The 17,895-nt window shown below is 34.2% G+C and overlaps 1 protein-coding gene across 8 annotated transcripts in view; it reads left to right on the forward strand.

The window, feature by feature from the left end:
* The first annotated feature begins 531 nt into the window (after positions 1-531).
* Positions 532-17,895, forward strand: part of LOC127842047 (band 4.1-like protein 3) — an 86,600-nt gene continuing 69,236 nt past the window's right edge. For 6 of the 8 annotated variants that reach the window (XM_052371367.1, XM_052371370.1, XM_052371373.1 and 3 more), the window contains exon 1: positions 11,393-11,549. The gene's annotated coding sequence lies outside the window, so the exon portion shown is untranslated. Of the gene's footprint in view, positions 667-7,356; positions 7,557-11,392; positions 11,550-17,895 lie in introns of those variants that run through there. The other 2 variants (XM_052371369.1, XM_052371368.1) reach the window with 2 other exon arrangements.

Genomic DNA, 17,895 nt, shown 5'->3' on the forward strand with positions numbered 1-17,895 from the left:
GGGCATAAGTATTCTTTAAGTAAATAATAGGATCATATATTGCTATCATAGACAACAAAGCTTGCATATACCGGTATTCCAGATTGAGATAAGTGATAACGGTTATTTTAGGTTATTTTAATACACATTAATTAAAGTAGCTTCAATTCGTTCCACTTAATAGCCTTCAATGTTACATCAATAGCGGTCTCTTCAACGCTTCAATCATTACAAATGCATAACATACACCAACGCCTTCACCTTCATTATGATCATCGACATCATCGTCAGCAACAACAACTCCTACAATCAACAACACATATGTTTCATCGACACGTAGGAGAGATATATACATTTTTTTCAATTGATTATGGGGGGGGGGGTATGTACATATTTATACATGCAATCTGTCCGATACTGAAAATATATTGTAAACAAAATTGCTAATGTGATTATTAAGCCTGGTATGTAACTAGCGCGTTGAATAACGTCTTATGGACGCGTATTACAAACTTCCCTTTGTCACTTAGGGTGTTATATGTCTTCAATAAAGCGCTCCATGGGTCGTGTTTTTTATGCAGCGTTTCAAGTTGAATAAATTATTTTATGTGCGTTTTGAAAGAGCACATGTTTATGATTTCGAGGGATGAATTGAAATGGCGGAAATTTTCGTACATCGAGTGAAAAGTAAGCAGTTTACATATTTCTTAAATTAAAGTGATCTGACTACCCGTGTTTATACGTTCGGCGTTGTTTGTTAGTGTAAAGCTAAGAGATAGATTAATCATATATACTTTGACAACATTTTGCAAAGAAGTATATATAAACACAAACACACAACTTCAAAAATTTAAGAAAATTGAATATGCATCGAATAATGTTGCAAAAGTTTGAAATACAAATCTAGCCGATGAACTAAACGTTTACCATAATCCGAATATTAACCATGTTCGAGTTTATCATAAAAGAATTTTTTGTGTGAATCTGATGAACTTTGAAATATACAAATGTTATCAAATATTCTTTTCATCGGCTGTTTCTATCACTCAGCGCAGAGCATGCTATATTACGCGTTATACATATTGTTGTAATGCCTATGATTCATCGAGCACTTAAGTCAAAAACGTTGCGTGGAATTAATTATAACTGCATTAACTTTATTAATTGTTTATGCATGCTCTCGCTGAAAATATACAGAGAGACGAATAACGTGATAACATATTTGTATGAATGCGTTTAAATTACATTAGAGTTTTTTTTCTATTCCGTATTAGATCCAAATAACATGTTCTTTTAACATGACTGTAGGTTTTTCAATGAGCTTTAAAAGTCGTGCTTACATTGATTGTTTTAATAGGTGTGCATGCATTAAGTGTATATTTTTAGGTATGTATACGTGGAAAAAATATGCTAAACATGTAAAAATTAATTGCTTGTCGGTTTAATTAAGATTTTTCACGTGACATATTTTCATTCTTTTAACTCAGTTTCTAATGTTTGTGCACTTTCAGATGCTCTCTCATATTTTATAATATTTGTTTCAATGCAATTGATCATTTTCTCTTAAACTTTTATTATTGTTTCGTTTATGTACTGTTATATGGTATAACTAGTTTGTTTACTCCCATTCGCTTACATGACATAAGCTCTCGTGGGTAACCCATGAGCTTTCGTGTGACACATGTGCACTATTACTAAACGTAGGTTTTCTTTAAGGACATTATTTTCCTCGAGTGCCATAATTTGACGCCTCTAAGCAGTCTGTTGAAATCATGTTGCTCTAACTAGGGATATAGGTCATTAATATTTTTTTTCATTATACATTTACCTTTTATTTACACATTTTCAATGAAATTGATTGTGTTATCAACCAAAATTCGTTGATAAAAGAAATGATCTTATGCTACTGTTACGATGGTCATATTTGTTTAGAGTGTCATAAAACGACGCCTCTGATTGGTTGCCTGCTTTACATGTAACCATCACTCCTGTGAAGACTGAATACATGATTGTTGTACTTACATTTGTATAACTGTTAAAGCAATATGGATCTTATATTAATGTAATCAAATGAGGTTTTGAATTTTATTCATGTCAATCATTAACAAGTTTTCAACAAGTTGCATAGATACATGTTTTTATCTTATTTAACTCCTCACCAACAAAGTGAGGAAACTTAAACACATCACCCTCCTGAAAACTCTCACTGGGGTACAATATATTAGAATAAGATGTACCCAATGTCCACACCAAGATCATTGTACTCACTACAAATAACACCAGTTAAGTACTAAGATGAACAGCACTGAGCATGAATTGGTTGCACACACAGCAAACGTCTGTGTCAGCCTCATCCTCTGAGGACTTATCAATAGCAGAGACAGGTGATAATGATTTAATAGTTTCAGAAGGTTCAGGTTGTTCAGTTTTGCTCAATTTCATGGACTTTGTCTTATTGTTTTGTTCATATTCATTTTCCTGTATGCGATGAACCTGACATCCTCTGGTATGCCATACTTTCTGGAAGTGGTTTTAATAGGGGTCCTTGTCAGCAACACATTGTCATAAGATTTGTTCGTGGAAGTAGGTGAATAGCACCTGTACTTCTTTTGTGACGCCAAAAATAGTTATAATTTTATAAAAAAAAATAAGTAATAAACATAATACGCAATTACAAAAATAACACTTACTAGTTACAATTTTATTTAGCATATCACAAAAATATATCCGGACTTCAAATCAAATTTAACTCATGCACCTTTTTTGTAGTGAAAATAAATATATGTATACGATGTTTTGTCGCATGAAAGTCTCGTGACTTATGAATGAAAATAGTGAGCTTTTTTCGACGAAACCGATGTATGTTCCCCTGTCATATTTGCAAAGAAAAATTGGGTGTAAAGTGCTTAAAAACATTGCATGATGTAAAATACTTAAAAATACATCAATTGCAAACCAATCAACCATATCTTACCTTTTAACCAGCTATTTTCCACATAAGCATTAACAACTGTAGTAAGTTGTGCGTAGCATATAATCGGTAATTGTATGACATCAACGGATATGGCTTATGTATCATACAGATACCAAAAATAAAGGTTTCTTAAAAGTATTTTAAATCAATATTTTCACCATTCTTTCTTTACTTACACTTCATTCCCAATGGCATTAATTGTGACTGTAACGTGTATCCTGCAACAATACCATTGTCGACATTTAACAGAAGGGTCCCTTTTGTAAGGCGATTGTGTCAATTTAATCAAGGATGTCGTAGATTTTACCACCGCTATGAAAATTGCAACAATTTGATGCCATGTTATATCTGATGACATTGCTGCTTTGAACGCTGTACAAGCTTCAATGTCGTTTGTTTCGCAAAGTTTCTGTAGAGCTTACGATTTGCGGATCGACTACAGGTGTGCGAGTTTTATGTTTTCGCTCACAAATTTACAGTATAATAAATTACAGGATTGTACGAAGGTGCATTGCGAATTATTGTTCACACCATTTAAGCATTTTGGTTGCAATATTTCCCCAGCGTATTAATTCAAATATAAATATATATTTACGGGTTTAATAGAAAATGTTAAGCTATTGTCATGGCGAGAAGCCGTATTTGTTGAAAATGTCAGAAATACCTGGTCTGCTGCCATATATCGAGGACTTTTATTTTAAATTCATGTGGGAGTATCTGTGAAAACGCATATCAATCGTGTTAAGAATTTAAACCATTCTTGAAACACACGTGATAATTGAAAACATGTTAAGATCACGTTCTGTATTTAGAGGTTAATCCACTCTGATAGACATTCGAACCGAGATTTTAATCAATTGTGTAAGTTGCAGCAATGTGCTAGATGGATAGTGTTTCTATTTTGAGTCACTGATTATGGGCCGTATCTTCAACCTTTTGCATACGCCTCCAAACAATGTAATACAGTTTAACCTTCGTAACATGTCCCCGGAATGACCTTGACCTTTACAATCGCCATTTTAGGTCGCCGTGGTGTAATGGATATGGTGTCCGCCTTGCGACCGGGAGGTCACGGGTTCGATCCCCGCTGTGGGAGCGTTCTTTCGATCTTCCATATAGACACCAAGTACTGGTTCTAGGCCCAGGAAACGGACTCGAGAGCATTTGAAATAAGTAGGAATTACTTTCTATGCAATCGAGCTAAAATAAATAGGTTTAAACTAATCGCCATTCGTACGAACGAACGACAACTCTTTTTCGCCCTTAGTTACAAAAAGACCCAATAGTATACATGTATTTCAATTTCTTCAATATATGTATTCCATAAACGTTTGATTAAATGTTAATTTGGTAAATAGTAAATAGAAAATTGAATCTCAAGCCATTGTCAATGTGGATGAAAGGGCATGCTCTCTTCGTACCCGTATTTTAACTGCGTATGATAAAACTCAATTCGTTAACTGCACATCAATGACTGATTTCGGTCAAAAAATTATTGTTCATTTGTTGACGCACAATGATTCTTATATACAGAACATTATTTTGCGTAAATAACAAAGTAAAAATGCAGAAAACTTCTAAACAAAACATGCCTGTTATTCTAGAGTTTGAAATAACGTGTTGGATGATTTATAAAGTGCTACGCAAAACCACGTACACAATTCAACTGTTTCCTTTTATTACGGTTGAAGACTACGAAGATTGTCTTGCATAATGACAAATATATAGGAATTTTTACTTAATGCAAGAATAATATTTGTTTATTGTTAAGACAAATAACCCATGCATTAAGTACATGTATTTGTCTCTGTAATAATATCATCCATATGGTTCATATTCGTAGTGGAACAATTTGCTCATAAATAGGCTTATGAAGACAATTCATGCACAATGCAGCCTTTTCGGAAACGATATTGGACTGATGGCTACAATTTTTTGAGTTCGCTTGCAGTAAATGGTCATTAATACACGTATTTGATGTGAAGATATAAATGTTTTAGTTAGGTCTTTCGAAAGTACTACCAGGAACCAAACTTGTTTGATGATATTCACATACATTATAGCAATGAGTGGTGGACATGTTTTTGTTGTTTGTTTAATAATTTGAAAAGACGCATCGGATTTCTGTCGAACGCCAAAAGAAACACAACCTACAGCACTGAATTTGTTTGAAAATTGACGTAGTGTTAGACCTGAACAATTTATCATTGCATGACTATCTACACTAAGTTATTTCTATGCTAGAAACATAACAAAAAGTAAGTACAAATTTAGTGATAATGTTTCTTATCGTGCATATTACTTAATTATTAAATTAGTCTATTGACCTTGTTTAAAGATTAATCCGTGAAATTATTGTTCTGTAAACATTTTGACATTTTTTTAGTTTACTTTCGATTCATAATTTTTGAGAGGCAAAGTTCGTGAAGATGTGCGTGCAGTGACTCATGTGTATTCACTCTTCAAACAAATTTGATATTGGTGCGAAAGTATTATTCCGCATGTCTGCACGGTTAAAATTATTATTAGTATCGCCTATTCGGAAGGTGTGATTGCAAGAAAGTAGCAAACTTAATTCACTGGAGCGATGCATACATCTCCTACGTCGCCCTGATGTCTACTTATTCAGCACTCCGCCTACTCCTTGCAAGGTCGCTTGTTTGGTTTGACTAATCAGCTGCATTGAAAGACCTTGAAAGCATAGAATTCCGCTCTGCGCCTAAAGTGCATTGGTATTTGGTGCTTCCTAATTTAATACGTCCATGTGAAAAAAAGTTGCATTTTGTAAAAGTCAATCGGGCGGGCTGGTTGCATGCGGCACAAACGTTGTCTAGAGTATTATTTTGTCCGCGCTGGATGGGTTTTCTAAACACTTTGCTGAAGTGATACACATGAGGACGCCAAGTGTCGCTCATAAGTATCAGGCTACAAGGTCACAAACTCCATAATTTCAAGGTAACATAATTACACGCAACTTTGACCGGACAAGTATGGATGAATGTTCAAATCACTTGGTAAAAGTGACAACTAAGACTGAGCGCTGAGCGCACGTATCAGCACATTGTACAAGGTTACTGTAATTTATGAAAAATGTTCAAATATAAGAATTTTAATCTAACCAATTTGTTTAGGCGATACCTCCGTTTAGAATTGATTGAATTTGATTAAAAAAATATCAAACACATGTATAGAGGTGATAATCGTGATGTGTGTTGAGTTCAAGTGTCAAGGTCATAGGTCGAAGGTTACGGTTACTATTCAAGGTCATGACAAAAGGTAAACTTCAAAATAAAGTGTCAAAGTTTCATTAGAATATATATTCTATAGAATAGAATAGAATTTAATTCTAAGCACTTTGCCGTGAACCTCGTTCAGCAGGGGCTTATTTAAAAAAAAAATCACCAGGAATAAGAATAAATGCGACAAATTGTCGCTTGCTTGATTGATCCGATATATGTCTCCGCATGTAATTGCCTTTACTCATTTTCTAATGTCAAATACAAGAAAGCAACCCCTTTGATTGACAATGATTGTGAGCAGTAGTGTGCACCCAGGAACAATGCTCCTTGGCCAAAGGTCAATGTCAGAGTTGAAAGCGTCAAATGTAGGTAAAAACCCAAACACTCTGTCTAGAGCGTTTCTTGCAGCATGCATATATTTTAAATTACCTTGAGAGAAGTGAAAATCGTTGTGCGATAGCATATCACGCATATGGACTGGGTCATCTGCCCATTATTAAGTTCACAGTTATAAATTGCCAAAGCATAACTCGTTCAAGTTGTAATATTTTTTTCGAATATATTGGCAGTGACAGTCATGTTGAAAAGGCGTGTAAAGTGCAAGGTCCTAGATTCTGTCAAAGAAGAAGGACACGGGTGAAGGTCCATTGTCAGTATAAGAAATCGATTGACACTGTGTAAAAACCTGACCTAAAAATCGTTATAAGCATGCATATGTTTATAACAATAGTAATTGTTTTGCAGTTGTATTGGGAGAATGGTGGGTAACGATTCCCATGCTTTCAAAAATATTTAGCGTTGAATGGAATGAAGACAAAAATTACTTTAAACATTATAAGCATAGTCTAAATATAACATTGTTTATTTTAACGCGATAGCATTACAACACTGTGCTTATTCAGGCACTATTGAATCCGAAATTTTTAAATGTATATATGACCGCATACCCTACAATATTAGCACGGTATTAATATTTGATACTTTTGAAACGACCCTCGCTAGCTGCTGGCTTTAATAGTACAGTAGTAGTTCAGCAGCGATACACCAAATAGATTTAGAAATTGCTGGCTCGTGAATAATTGATACTCAGTGTATTTCGTTAATTAAACATGAATTTGTGGGAATGTATAATTAAACACCTCCTGTTTAGTGTAAAATAAAAATTGTGTATTAAAATGTGTGTTTTGTGAAGTAATTAAAAATAAAAAAAATAGTCGAATATGAATGTATACATGTTTTTCATTAAAATATTTCAATCGAAACCCAAACTGAGGATTGTGTGAGTGGATTTATTGTACCTCGTCAGTTTACTTTGGATTAATTTGTGTTCGAAAAAAGAATATTGAAGCCCTAAAACAAATATTGTAAGTACAGTTTAACCTGCATCCTTTTTAAACGCGTACACCATTAATTGTTATCAAGAGTACCGCTTATCTATTCATACAGATTTATGTTCATGTTACAATTTTCACTGAAATCGAAATGAATTAAATTTATGAATCAACGTAACCGTCATTTCCTGTTGTTAACTCTGTAGGTGGATGTGACCTGTTCAGTTTGTTTTAATTATGACTCATTTTAAAAGTATTTGTGATTTCACTTGTAATTGACACTTACATTAATGCGGATGTAGACGAATATATTATTTCCACGTTGAACTGCGCAGCGTTGTTTTGTTGGCTATTAAACTACAATTATCATTGCCTTTATTTCATCCCATACCAAGAATTCGCCCAATACATTACTCGAAATTCTTTTCAATGCGGCGTTAAGTTCAATTGATTTTATCTCAAGTGCTCTTTTGATACGAGCAAAAAGATGTTTACGGAAAAATATTGTCCATTATTTGTTTTATACAGTCATGACAGTAGAACATAGAAAAACGTGCGGGCATCGAAGCTAAATATTATCGAACAGTCGTATAAAAATGTCTTAGCTATATTTGGCGTTACTCACTAATGTTATTTACATTATTTGAATATATTGTGTCATAGCATTTTTGTAGCAGGGCCATTTATATTATTGTTGTAATCTATGCCAATAATAAATATGGTCCTAAAACAGTGACATTCGCATGCAACTCGTCACAAACCAGTCACAAAATTAATTAAACTGACGTTTCAAATAAATTATTCAATTAAAAACACACAAGTGAATGGTAACTATGTACTGATAAGATGATAGCGAGTCTCACATTTGTAGAAAGAATGTGGGAAACAGATTTTAACCCTTTACCACTTAGATACGTATTTTCACGAATTAGTAGTCCCTTAAAAGTGAAATTTGATTTAAGACCTTTCTTACTAGATTCAAGTTTTACAGGCTTCATTTCCACCACTTAGATACTGATGAGCAGCAAACAGCATAAAACCTGTACAGACTGCGAGTTACTCACAGGCTGTTCTGGTTTTATGCTGTTTGCACATAGGCATTTTCACTTTGCCTCTGAGTGGGAAACAGGATCTAAGACACAATGTGTCCGCTTAATTTCTACATGAAACATAAACTCAGGAAACAGTCAAAAGGACTCGCCTTTGAACGTTTTTGTAAATTGACAGTGTTGGGACCATGAATTAATGTTAACCTTCGTTTAAACGCTCGTATTTTACAAACTTACAAAGCATGGTTCCGCGGTAAACATTAAACTTATCGGCGTTTATTTCAGGTATTTTTTTCAGGAATTTTAGAATCCTGCACATTTTAATGATAACTTTAATATTAGTAAAGACCGAAATATCATTTCTTTTTCAGAAAAAAAAGCATCTGATTATACCGTATGAATAAATTGTTCACAATATCAACCACTGATCTATGATGCTTATCAGTCTGGAACTTGGAAATGTTGCCAGTAGTTTATAACTACGCTGCTACACGTGTTTTCCAAGAGGTCCAGAAAAAAAACGGCCTTAACAATGATGTTTATTATGTTATTATGAATTATGTATACAGTATTTTGTCCTGTGCTTTCTGGTCGAATAATCCGAAGTTGTATTCCCCTTATTACTTTTTACCATAAATAGGAACAATGTTCTTTTTAAATACACGTAGTTTCGTTTTCGCATATACGTTTCATGTTTAGTTTCAGTATGACGTGTGCTTAGCCTCACCGTTGACTGTCTCATTAGCAATTCAGAAAAGCATGCGGGTCGGTCAAAAAGTTATAGTACTTATCCTTCTTAAAATAAGTATTGATGTTTTCGAGTTATTTTATGATCAGTTATTATAAACAAATGCATCGATATATTGTAGTACTGCATTTAAAATGCAATTGCAACTTTCCGTTGATGCGATAACCCGATTTGTGGACAGATTTAGTACCTTTGTAACTATGCCAGTTGCCTTACTCAGTTGCCGGATTTTAGTTAAGGAAGAAACACAATATTAAAATTTTCAAGAATACCATTGCTTCCAGTTAGTGTTCAACAAAAAACATTGGGCAATGTGCAATTTTCGATTTATGAACAGGTCCTTTAAATACTGTGAATGTATTCACATTTATATCGGCGCGTCTTCTTTTAGAGGATATATGTTTATATAGCTGCTAAATTGAGCTCTACGTTTCAACTTACTTTGTTTGTGTTGTTTATTGACTTTAGAGATGTATCGTTCAATAGAGCGGCGAATGAATTAGGTTTTCTTCCTTTTTATCATTGGGCGGTGAAAATATGGCATTTTCACGAGACTGTCCACAACTCGTTAAATAAGATTATTAAAAAAATAATTACATTGATATGGAATTGAAGACTTATTTATATTATATAGTATATTTGTTGGTTTTGTTTTGTATACTTTAACCAAAAGTGGATTTCAATGATTAATCTTCCAAAACATACAGAATAGCAAAACAGCGAAAAGGGTGGTAAATTTTCGCTTTTGTTTTCAATGACTGAAACATTGAATAACCGGCTTATTATATTTCTGTTTTACTCTCAAGAAAGCTGAAACAAAAAAACAACAACAGACATTCGTACATATTTGTGTGAGATATCATAACCGCTATACATAGTATTAATGTTCGGTCTGTTGATGCGACAGTTTGATAAAGTGGCATAACATCAAGTGTACTCAATTAACAGTTTCGCTTATATCTCAACTCTGTCACTCTTGGTACATAAGCTTGCACGTTTTAGACCTGGGACAATCCAATACAGGAGGTCAGGATTCCGCTCTATACAAAACAGTCCATACTACGCCGATTACCGGTACTTTCAATTATTTGTGAAAGGTCTATATAAATGGACGTATCGTTTTTTTAAACGAGGAATGATAATATAAATATCGATTAACTTTTGGTGCTGCATTATTTTTTAATCAATAGAAATAAGTATTATTATAAAAGGCAATTAAGTATGAACCTTATTTTATAAGAATAATTATGTGGTTGTTATCATCACAGCGTCGACGCTTAAAGTGTCGTTAAAACAATTTTTTGTACTTTCATAGATTATTTTTGAAAACAATATGTCTTTTAGCAAATATCTCTTCATAAACATGCATCGATCTTTGGTTCAACATCGTTCGCTTCATATGAATTTTCAACATTAATTTCTCAAACATTTGGATTACGAGTTATCCATTGATCTCTAATGCTAATCTTGTCTGTGTCTGTAAGCAACTCAAAACACACATAGTCTTCATATCTCTAGATTTTAAAGCGAGTGTGTGTTTTCGATTATATTATGGAGTTACTATGTTTTAACATATGAACTCAAATTCTGTTTGACAAACGAAAATCGGAATGCTATTTTTTATATTTTACATATTACATGTTGCTTATTGAAACTGCACTGAGATTATATACGATTGTTTGTAAGATTCCGATAGGCAATGCTAATATTTGTCCTACTTATATAATTATTAAAGTATAGTTTTACATAATTATGCTACGATTGCCAAGATCTTTGCGGTATGTGGACACACAAAAAATACAACACAAAAATTTATTATACGGCGCTAAAACAGAATATTACAATGAGGTACTGCTGATTTGCAGCGCGTTTTACTTTTCCCGCCTACAGCCTTGAATACATACGTTTTGATGCAACAGATGACATAACTAAGAACTTTAGCGCATGTTTTCCTTCTAACAAACCTTATTTTATTATTTCTGTATGTTGACAGATTGCACAACAATACCCGCCAATTAGATGCAGCGATAATGTGCGAATAGCCTTTACCTGGCGATTTACTCAAGCGGAACCAGTAATTTGCCTACCTGTCGCACCTTTCATGGCTATTTTTAGACCGTCTATAATGCACTGTGGGTATTGAATGATGTCACACGCTACGATCTATACGCGGAAATTCCTTGGATAATTAAAATTGGAAAACGTTGTTTAACTGAAAGTCATTAGTTGGTAAGCGAAATGTTATATTGTCTATTTACAGTAGTTATATAGATAAGAGATACTGTGTTAAAGTTGTAAAAAGTAGTTGCTGAAAACATCGAAAACTACATGACCTAGTTTTCGCCTTAAACGCCGACATTTTACTTTTCGGTTGCGATATCCTCAAGTTCAAATCTTACAACGAATGCAACACGTGAAAATAACAATATGTTGTTATTTTACAGCCGCTACATTTGGGAATTTGTTTATTGATATGCTTGAAATGTAATTATTTTTGCAAGCCGTTGATTGAAATTTCTTTCGAAACTTACGAATCATTTGGACGGTGTTTCTTGTAATTAATTCTCTGTCAAAAACTCCGATCACCTGTTAGTTGCTTAATTATAAAATTAACATTTGAGTTGAGGCAGGACTTATAAATATTGATAATTTATTATTTTATCTTGGGTGTTTAAGGGCGCCAACTTAGTATTTGTCGTTTCAAACTTAATGTTGGAATATTGATACACTATGATTGATTTATTCAGGGTTAAACAATAAATTGAATAATGGTGCCTGGTGGTTCTCTGGACGTTTAGAAGCCAACCTATCTTTGGAAAGACAAATAAATATGGAAACTGCTTAAAGTTGCTGGACTAATGGTGCTGTTTCTTTTTGATACCACTTAAAGAATAGAGTGACAACATTTCATTTTCATTTCCAAAATGCACGATTAACACAAACAACTTTGCTTTTTATAACCTAATTGGGGCTTGATTGGTCATTGTCGGCTCGGGTTTTACTTACATGTACCCCGGGTACTCTTAAGTATACTTACATGTAACTCGGGTACGGTAAATATACCAGGGCTCACGCTGGGCTCAAATTTTAGGGAGAAGTGACTTCTCCCTGGACACTGATTTAGGGAGAAGTGAGGAGACTAGGGAGAAGTGAGGAGACTCTAGGGAGAAGTGGAGAGACTGCATGTAAGGCGTTACAACACACATATATGTGTATCACATTATTGAAGTATACTTCTGTAGTACACATAATTATATTTCTTTTGTGTATCTTAATTTTTCCAGCAGTTCTAATTAACCAAGTAATAATAGACATGACAGATAAATAACTAAAATTTTACTAGCTCTATATTCAATACATTTTGATGTAAATATCATATTATGCAGACTAAAGTATTTCAAAGATAATATGTTTATGAAGCAGTAGATAAAATAAGCTTAATAAGACTGTCAGACCTGATAAATATTCATGTTTGAAATATGACATTTAGCATATGCTTTCTTAATAATTATTTGTTATTTTTGTAGACTTTCCAATTGCAATTTCATGTGAATACAATTCGAAATATGATAAACCACACCGTCCGCATCACCCCATCTGTATTTTTCATTCTATTTCTTCTTTTAAGAACTTCGAAATTAAATTATAATCGATGAAAAAATAATGTATCCGAAAACGACAGTCCGAGAAATTGCGGGCATTACGCACATGAACCAAATTGTGCATATCGTTTGACAGCAAAAAAATGAAAATCGGAAACCTAGCAAATACGTAATTAATATACAATTTAATTGACATATTGCTTTACAAAAGCATAGTTTGTGGTTAAAAACTACTTAATTATCACCTCACCTTTTAATTTCAAACGATAATCGGCAGAAAGGTGTAACATCATCGGCATAGATCTAATTATTTAATTATCATCCTTTTGTTAATTCAGATCGATAGTCGGTAGAAAATGTAAAGTGATCAACTTAAAAATAATTTTTTTATTGTTAGGCTCCTTTTTATTTGTTTATCTTTAAATACGACGTTTGCCATAAGCCGCTATAGTGTTGGCAGACGACACTATCAACTGTGTATTTCCAAGTATACAGTGTCTGTTCATGAATGACCCAATATTATGTGTGAGCGAACTCAATGTTGATTGGCCAGCTACCATGTGACTTGAATGCTGACTTGACCAATATTGATCACTGATTAGATAAGTTCAGAGGTTGGGAGAATCGGGGCGGGGTTAACCTCAAATTACCTGCCCCACAATTGCGACACGCTCCGGGCTGGGACAGAATGTATTGGAAAATTGAGTCAGACCTTGACATAAAAAACCCAGATGTTAACAAATTCCGATAAGAGGGAGACTGGAAGTCGCTTTTTATCTACAATTTCTTAAATTTTAGGCGACGTTTGGCATAAGAAAGCGACTTAGTCGCTCACTTCGCCCCCTAGCGCGAGCCCCGTATACTTAACCTTACCCAGGAGTTTTTACGCTTAATCTGTCGTTGTAGGCTATTTTTATGTCCCCCACTATAGTAGCGGGGGACATATTGTTTTTGCCCTGTCTGTTGGTCTGTTTGCGCCAACTTTAACATTTTGCAATAACTTTTGTTATATTGAAGATAGCAACTTCATATTTGGCATGCATGTGTATCTCATGAAGCTGCACATTTTGAGTGGTGAAAGTTCAAGGTCAAGGTCATCCTTCAAGGTCAGAGGTCAAATATATGTGGCCAAAATCGCTCATTTTATGAATACTTTTGCAATATTTAAGATAGCAACTTGATATTTGGCATGCATGTGTATCTCATGGAGCTGCACATTTTGAGTGGTGAAAGGTCAAGGTCATCCTTCAAGGTCAGAGGTCAAATATATGTGGCCCAAATCGCTTATTTTATAAATACTTTTGCAATATTGAAGATAGCAACTTGATATTTGGCATGCATGTGCATCTCATGGAGCTGCACATTTTGAGTGGTGAAAGGTCAAGGTCATCCTTCAAGGTCAGAGGTCAAATATATGTGGCCCAAATCACTTATTTTATGAATACTTTTGCAATATTGAAGATAGCAACTTGATATTTGGCATGCATGTGTATCTCATGGAGCTGCACATTTTGAGTGGTGAAAGGTCAAGGTCAAGGTCATCCTTATCAGGGTCAAGGTCATCCTTCAAGGTCAAACATCATATAGGGGGACATTGTGTTTCACAAACACATCTTGTTTAAAATTAATTATGTTCACATGTATGTCAATTTTCTGTTGAATGGCCTCCATATTAATGAAACTCATACTCAACACATGTTGATGCAGTTTTTAAAAAATAGAGAAGTTTGTTTAAGGTAAACAATATCGTTTTACGGTAATCGGTAAAGCGTTTTACGACATCGGATTTTGGGCGGGAATACAAATTACATTACAACTTGGGGACAGTCTATACATGTATATCAACCGAGTACGTTTAAGTATATTTACCGTACGTGGGTACATGTAAGTATACTAATGAGTACCCGTGGTACATGTAAGTAGTACTTGAGCCGACAATTACCAATCGAGCCCCACCAGTGAATAATCTACATGCGCGTCCCGCGTCTATGATGCACAAATATCGAAATAGACGCATAGTTTTTAAATATGTGCGTCAACTTGGACGCATTGCTGAAACAAATCCGTTAACACATACGCAAATCACGATAAGTACTGTACAAACCATCTTCCGTATGAGTCAAAAGTGAAGCGATGAACGCTGAGTTTAACTGAATGAGGCTTGAAGACTGCAACAAGTCTTTTGATTGGCTCTAGTCGAGCCGCTGCTGTATAATACGAACCAATTAGAATTGACCTTTCAAATAGAGTGTGTTATGATATTTTCTAGTCGCCGGATGAAAACCTGCTTTAACTTTTATAACTTAGTCATAAATAATACAGAAAAAAAGTCTCAGAAATAATGTGTTAAAACAAACAACTCTAAACTTTAATAACGGTAGGTCAACGGCTCGGAATTCGGACGTTTTCAATAATATTATCAAGCTCGCAATTCGGTTGTTAACAATAATATTATCATCATTTTGAATTAAGTTGAAATGTTGTAACAGGTTACATTCATGTAACAAATAATGTTATAGCCTATGTGAAGGCAAACAAGATAGAGATAACCCTGAATTTGTTTTTTTTTTGGTTTCAACATGTCTTTGAGATTATTAAAAGTTTAATGCAAAATATAGTAATTGAGCTAGTGCATGTGATTTAGACTCATTTTGTTAGCTACTTGGTATCTTTAAAAATGTAGGACCCATTCTTTTTCAAGGTGGACTCATTAATTTTGGCCTGGGACTCATTGGTCTAAAATATGCAAGTTCAGGGACCCATAGATAGTAAATTCTAGATTATTCCCTGCCCCACTGGGCCTTAAATTGACCATCAATTTGTTAAAGAATTTCTTTAAAACATATTTCACCGTTTTCAGTATTAAACATGCTCAAGATGTGATCGTAATCATGGTTTGGTGTGCATCTATTTGACGATATATCAAGGCTCGGTTATTCCCATTGAACTTGTGTAACTTAATCATGTAACACAATCAACTAGTAATTTTAAATTAAGACTGTATGTAATATTCCCACATTATTTTAATATTTTTTGATACTGGGCAAAAATGAAGGTAACTTTTTGTTAAAAAAAATCCCCTCCACAGGTTAAGGTGAGTACCAGAAATGGCGTGGCAGAGGCCGACACGTATCCCCACGTCGCATATTTGACCCAGGGTTGGTAATGGGTCAATGCATAGTTAAGATTGACCGTATTGTCATAAGAGAAGTTCAGTATCAATTAGAAGTGAATCGGTGTAGAAATAAAGAAGTTATAGAAAAAGGCAATTTTGGGTGGGTGTGGTCTATGTGGGCTGGGCTCCCTAGGGTTGGTAATGAGGCCATGCATAGTTGAGATTGACCGTATTGTCATAAGAGAGGTTCAGTATCAATTTGAAGTAATTCGGTGTAGAAATGAATAAGTTAATGTAAAATAACATAAAAAAATGAGTGAAAATCTCTGACCTGGCCCCACCCCAACCCCCATAACTTTTGACCCAGAGGTCAGATCAAAATTCCAAATAGTGCAGGGTGGCACATAGCTACAATGTGTGTAAGTTTCAAGGTTCTAGTGATAATAGTGTATGAGGAGATAGTGGCCAGGACGGACGGACGTACAGACGGAGATCAATACAATATCCCAACTTTTTCTCCGAAAAACATGGGGATAACAATAACAGGACAAGTGGCAGATCAATATGATCTATCTCAATTAATTTAGGCTGTAGGAACAGCGCAGAAAACCTGTTTTTAATTAAGATAACATGCTTCCACATTAAAACAAATGCATCTTTTTGGTGCTTATATAAAATGGTTATCGGGTTTGTTTAACAAAGCGCATTTTTTACAATAAAAGCGGCGTGTACAGTCTATCTGTCAAAAAACAATGGCGGTGCCCAGAGAGCGTCCTAAAAAACTGCAAAGCGTGCAAAAACACGCTTTTAACATATTGTACGCAAAGTGAGCCGAAGTTGAATGTTTATAAAGACATTAATATAGAAAAGATCTTATACGATGTTGTATGTTCAGCTGCCGAAACAGTCCGAAAAGCTAAAAAAAACACGACACGACGGGTCCAAACTTTAACATTGAATGAGTGGAAGGGACAATTCCCATGGACAATCGTTGAAAAGATTGAAGGGGAGACCCGTTTTAATTGTGAAATATGTAAAAATTCATCGAAGGCATGCAATCTAAGCTAAGTTTGGGCATATGAAGGTATTTGAAAAATAAAATTGTATAATACTGAATAGACACTGTTGAACTCGTTTAAATTAAGTTGCTAGTATGTTTATGATTTTGATTTTTTGCATGAAAATAACCATTATTATTTATTTTTAGGTCATTTAGAAAAGTTAAGAATTATTTTCCAAAACTTCGCAGTTATGTTAAGAATAAAATTTCATAGTTAAGAATTATTTATGAAAATCTGGTAGTACCGTTAAGAATTTCACAAAACCTTATCTGGAGCTCTGGATAACGCTAGGAATATAGCTTGATTGCAAAACAAAGCATCAAAATGTTTATAACTGTGAACATTTTAAATTATAGTAACATTTATGTGTGTATTTGTTTGGGTGTTACTTTATGTCTCAGTTTTAGAAGGTCCACATCTTTTTTTAACTGAGTGACCAGTAATTTTCTTCATATAATTGGTTCTTTGCTGGTATTGATTTATGCCTTTTGAATTTTCAACTGAATAAAAGATGGCCCCTTCTCACCAATCACATCCAAGACCTTTGATGTCAGATCCCCACTATTGATAAGTGTAGACAACTGTTTGATGATCAAGCCACACAGGTCATTCAGTAACATACATGTGATTATCAAAGATTTGTTTTTAACAGGTTTTATAGTTGTTTCAATTAGAAATATGATTGTAATGTGTTTGTTTAGAAATAACAATATTTTAGTTGTGTGGAGTGGGTGGTGAATGGATGTTAATTCTGTAAGCCCTTTCATGCGCACTTTACCTATATGAATTGTTTGCTT

This window comes from Dreissena polymorpha, chromosome 8 (genome assembly GCF_020536995.1).
Source record: "Dreissena polymorpha isolate Duluth1 chromosome 8, UMN_Dpol_1.0, whole genome shotgun sequence".
Classification (NCBI taxonomy): domain Eukaryota; kingdom Metazoa; phylum Mollusca; class Bivalvia; order Myida; family Dreissenidae; genus Dreissena; species Dreissena polymorpha.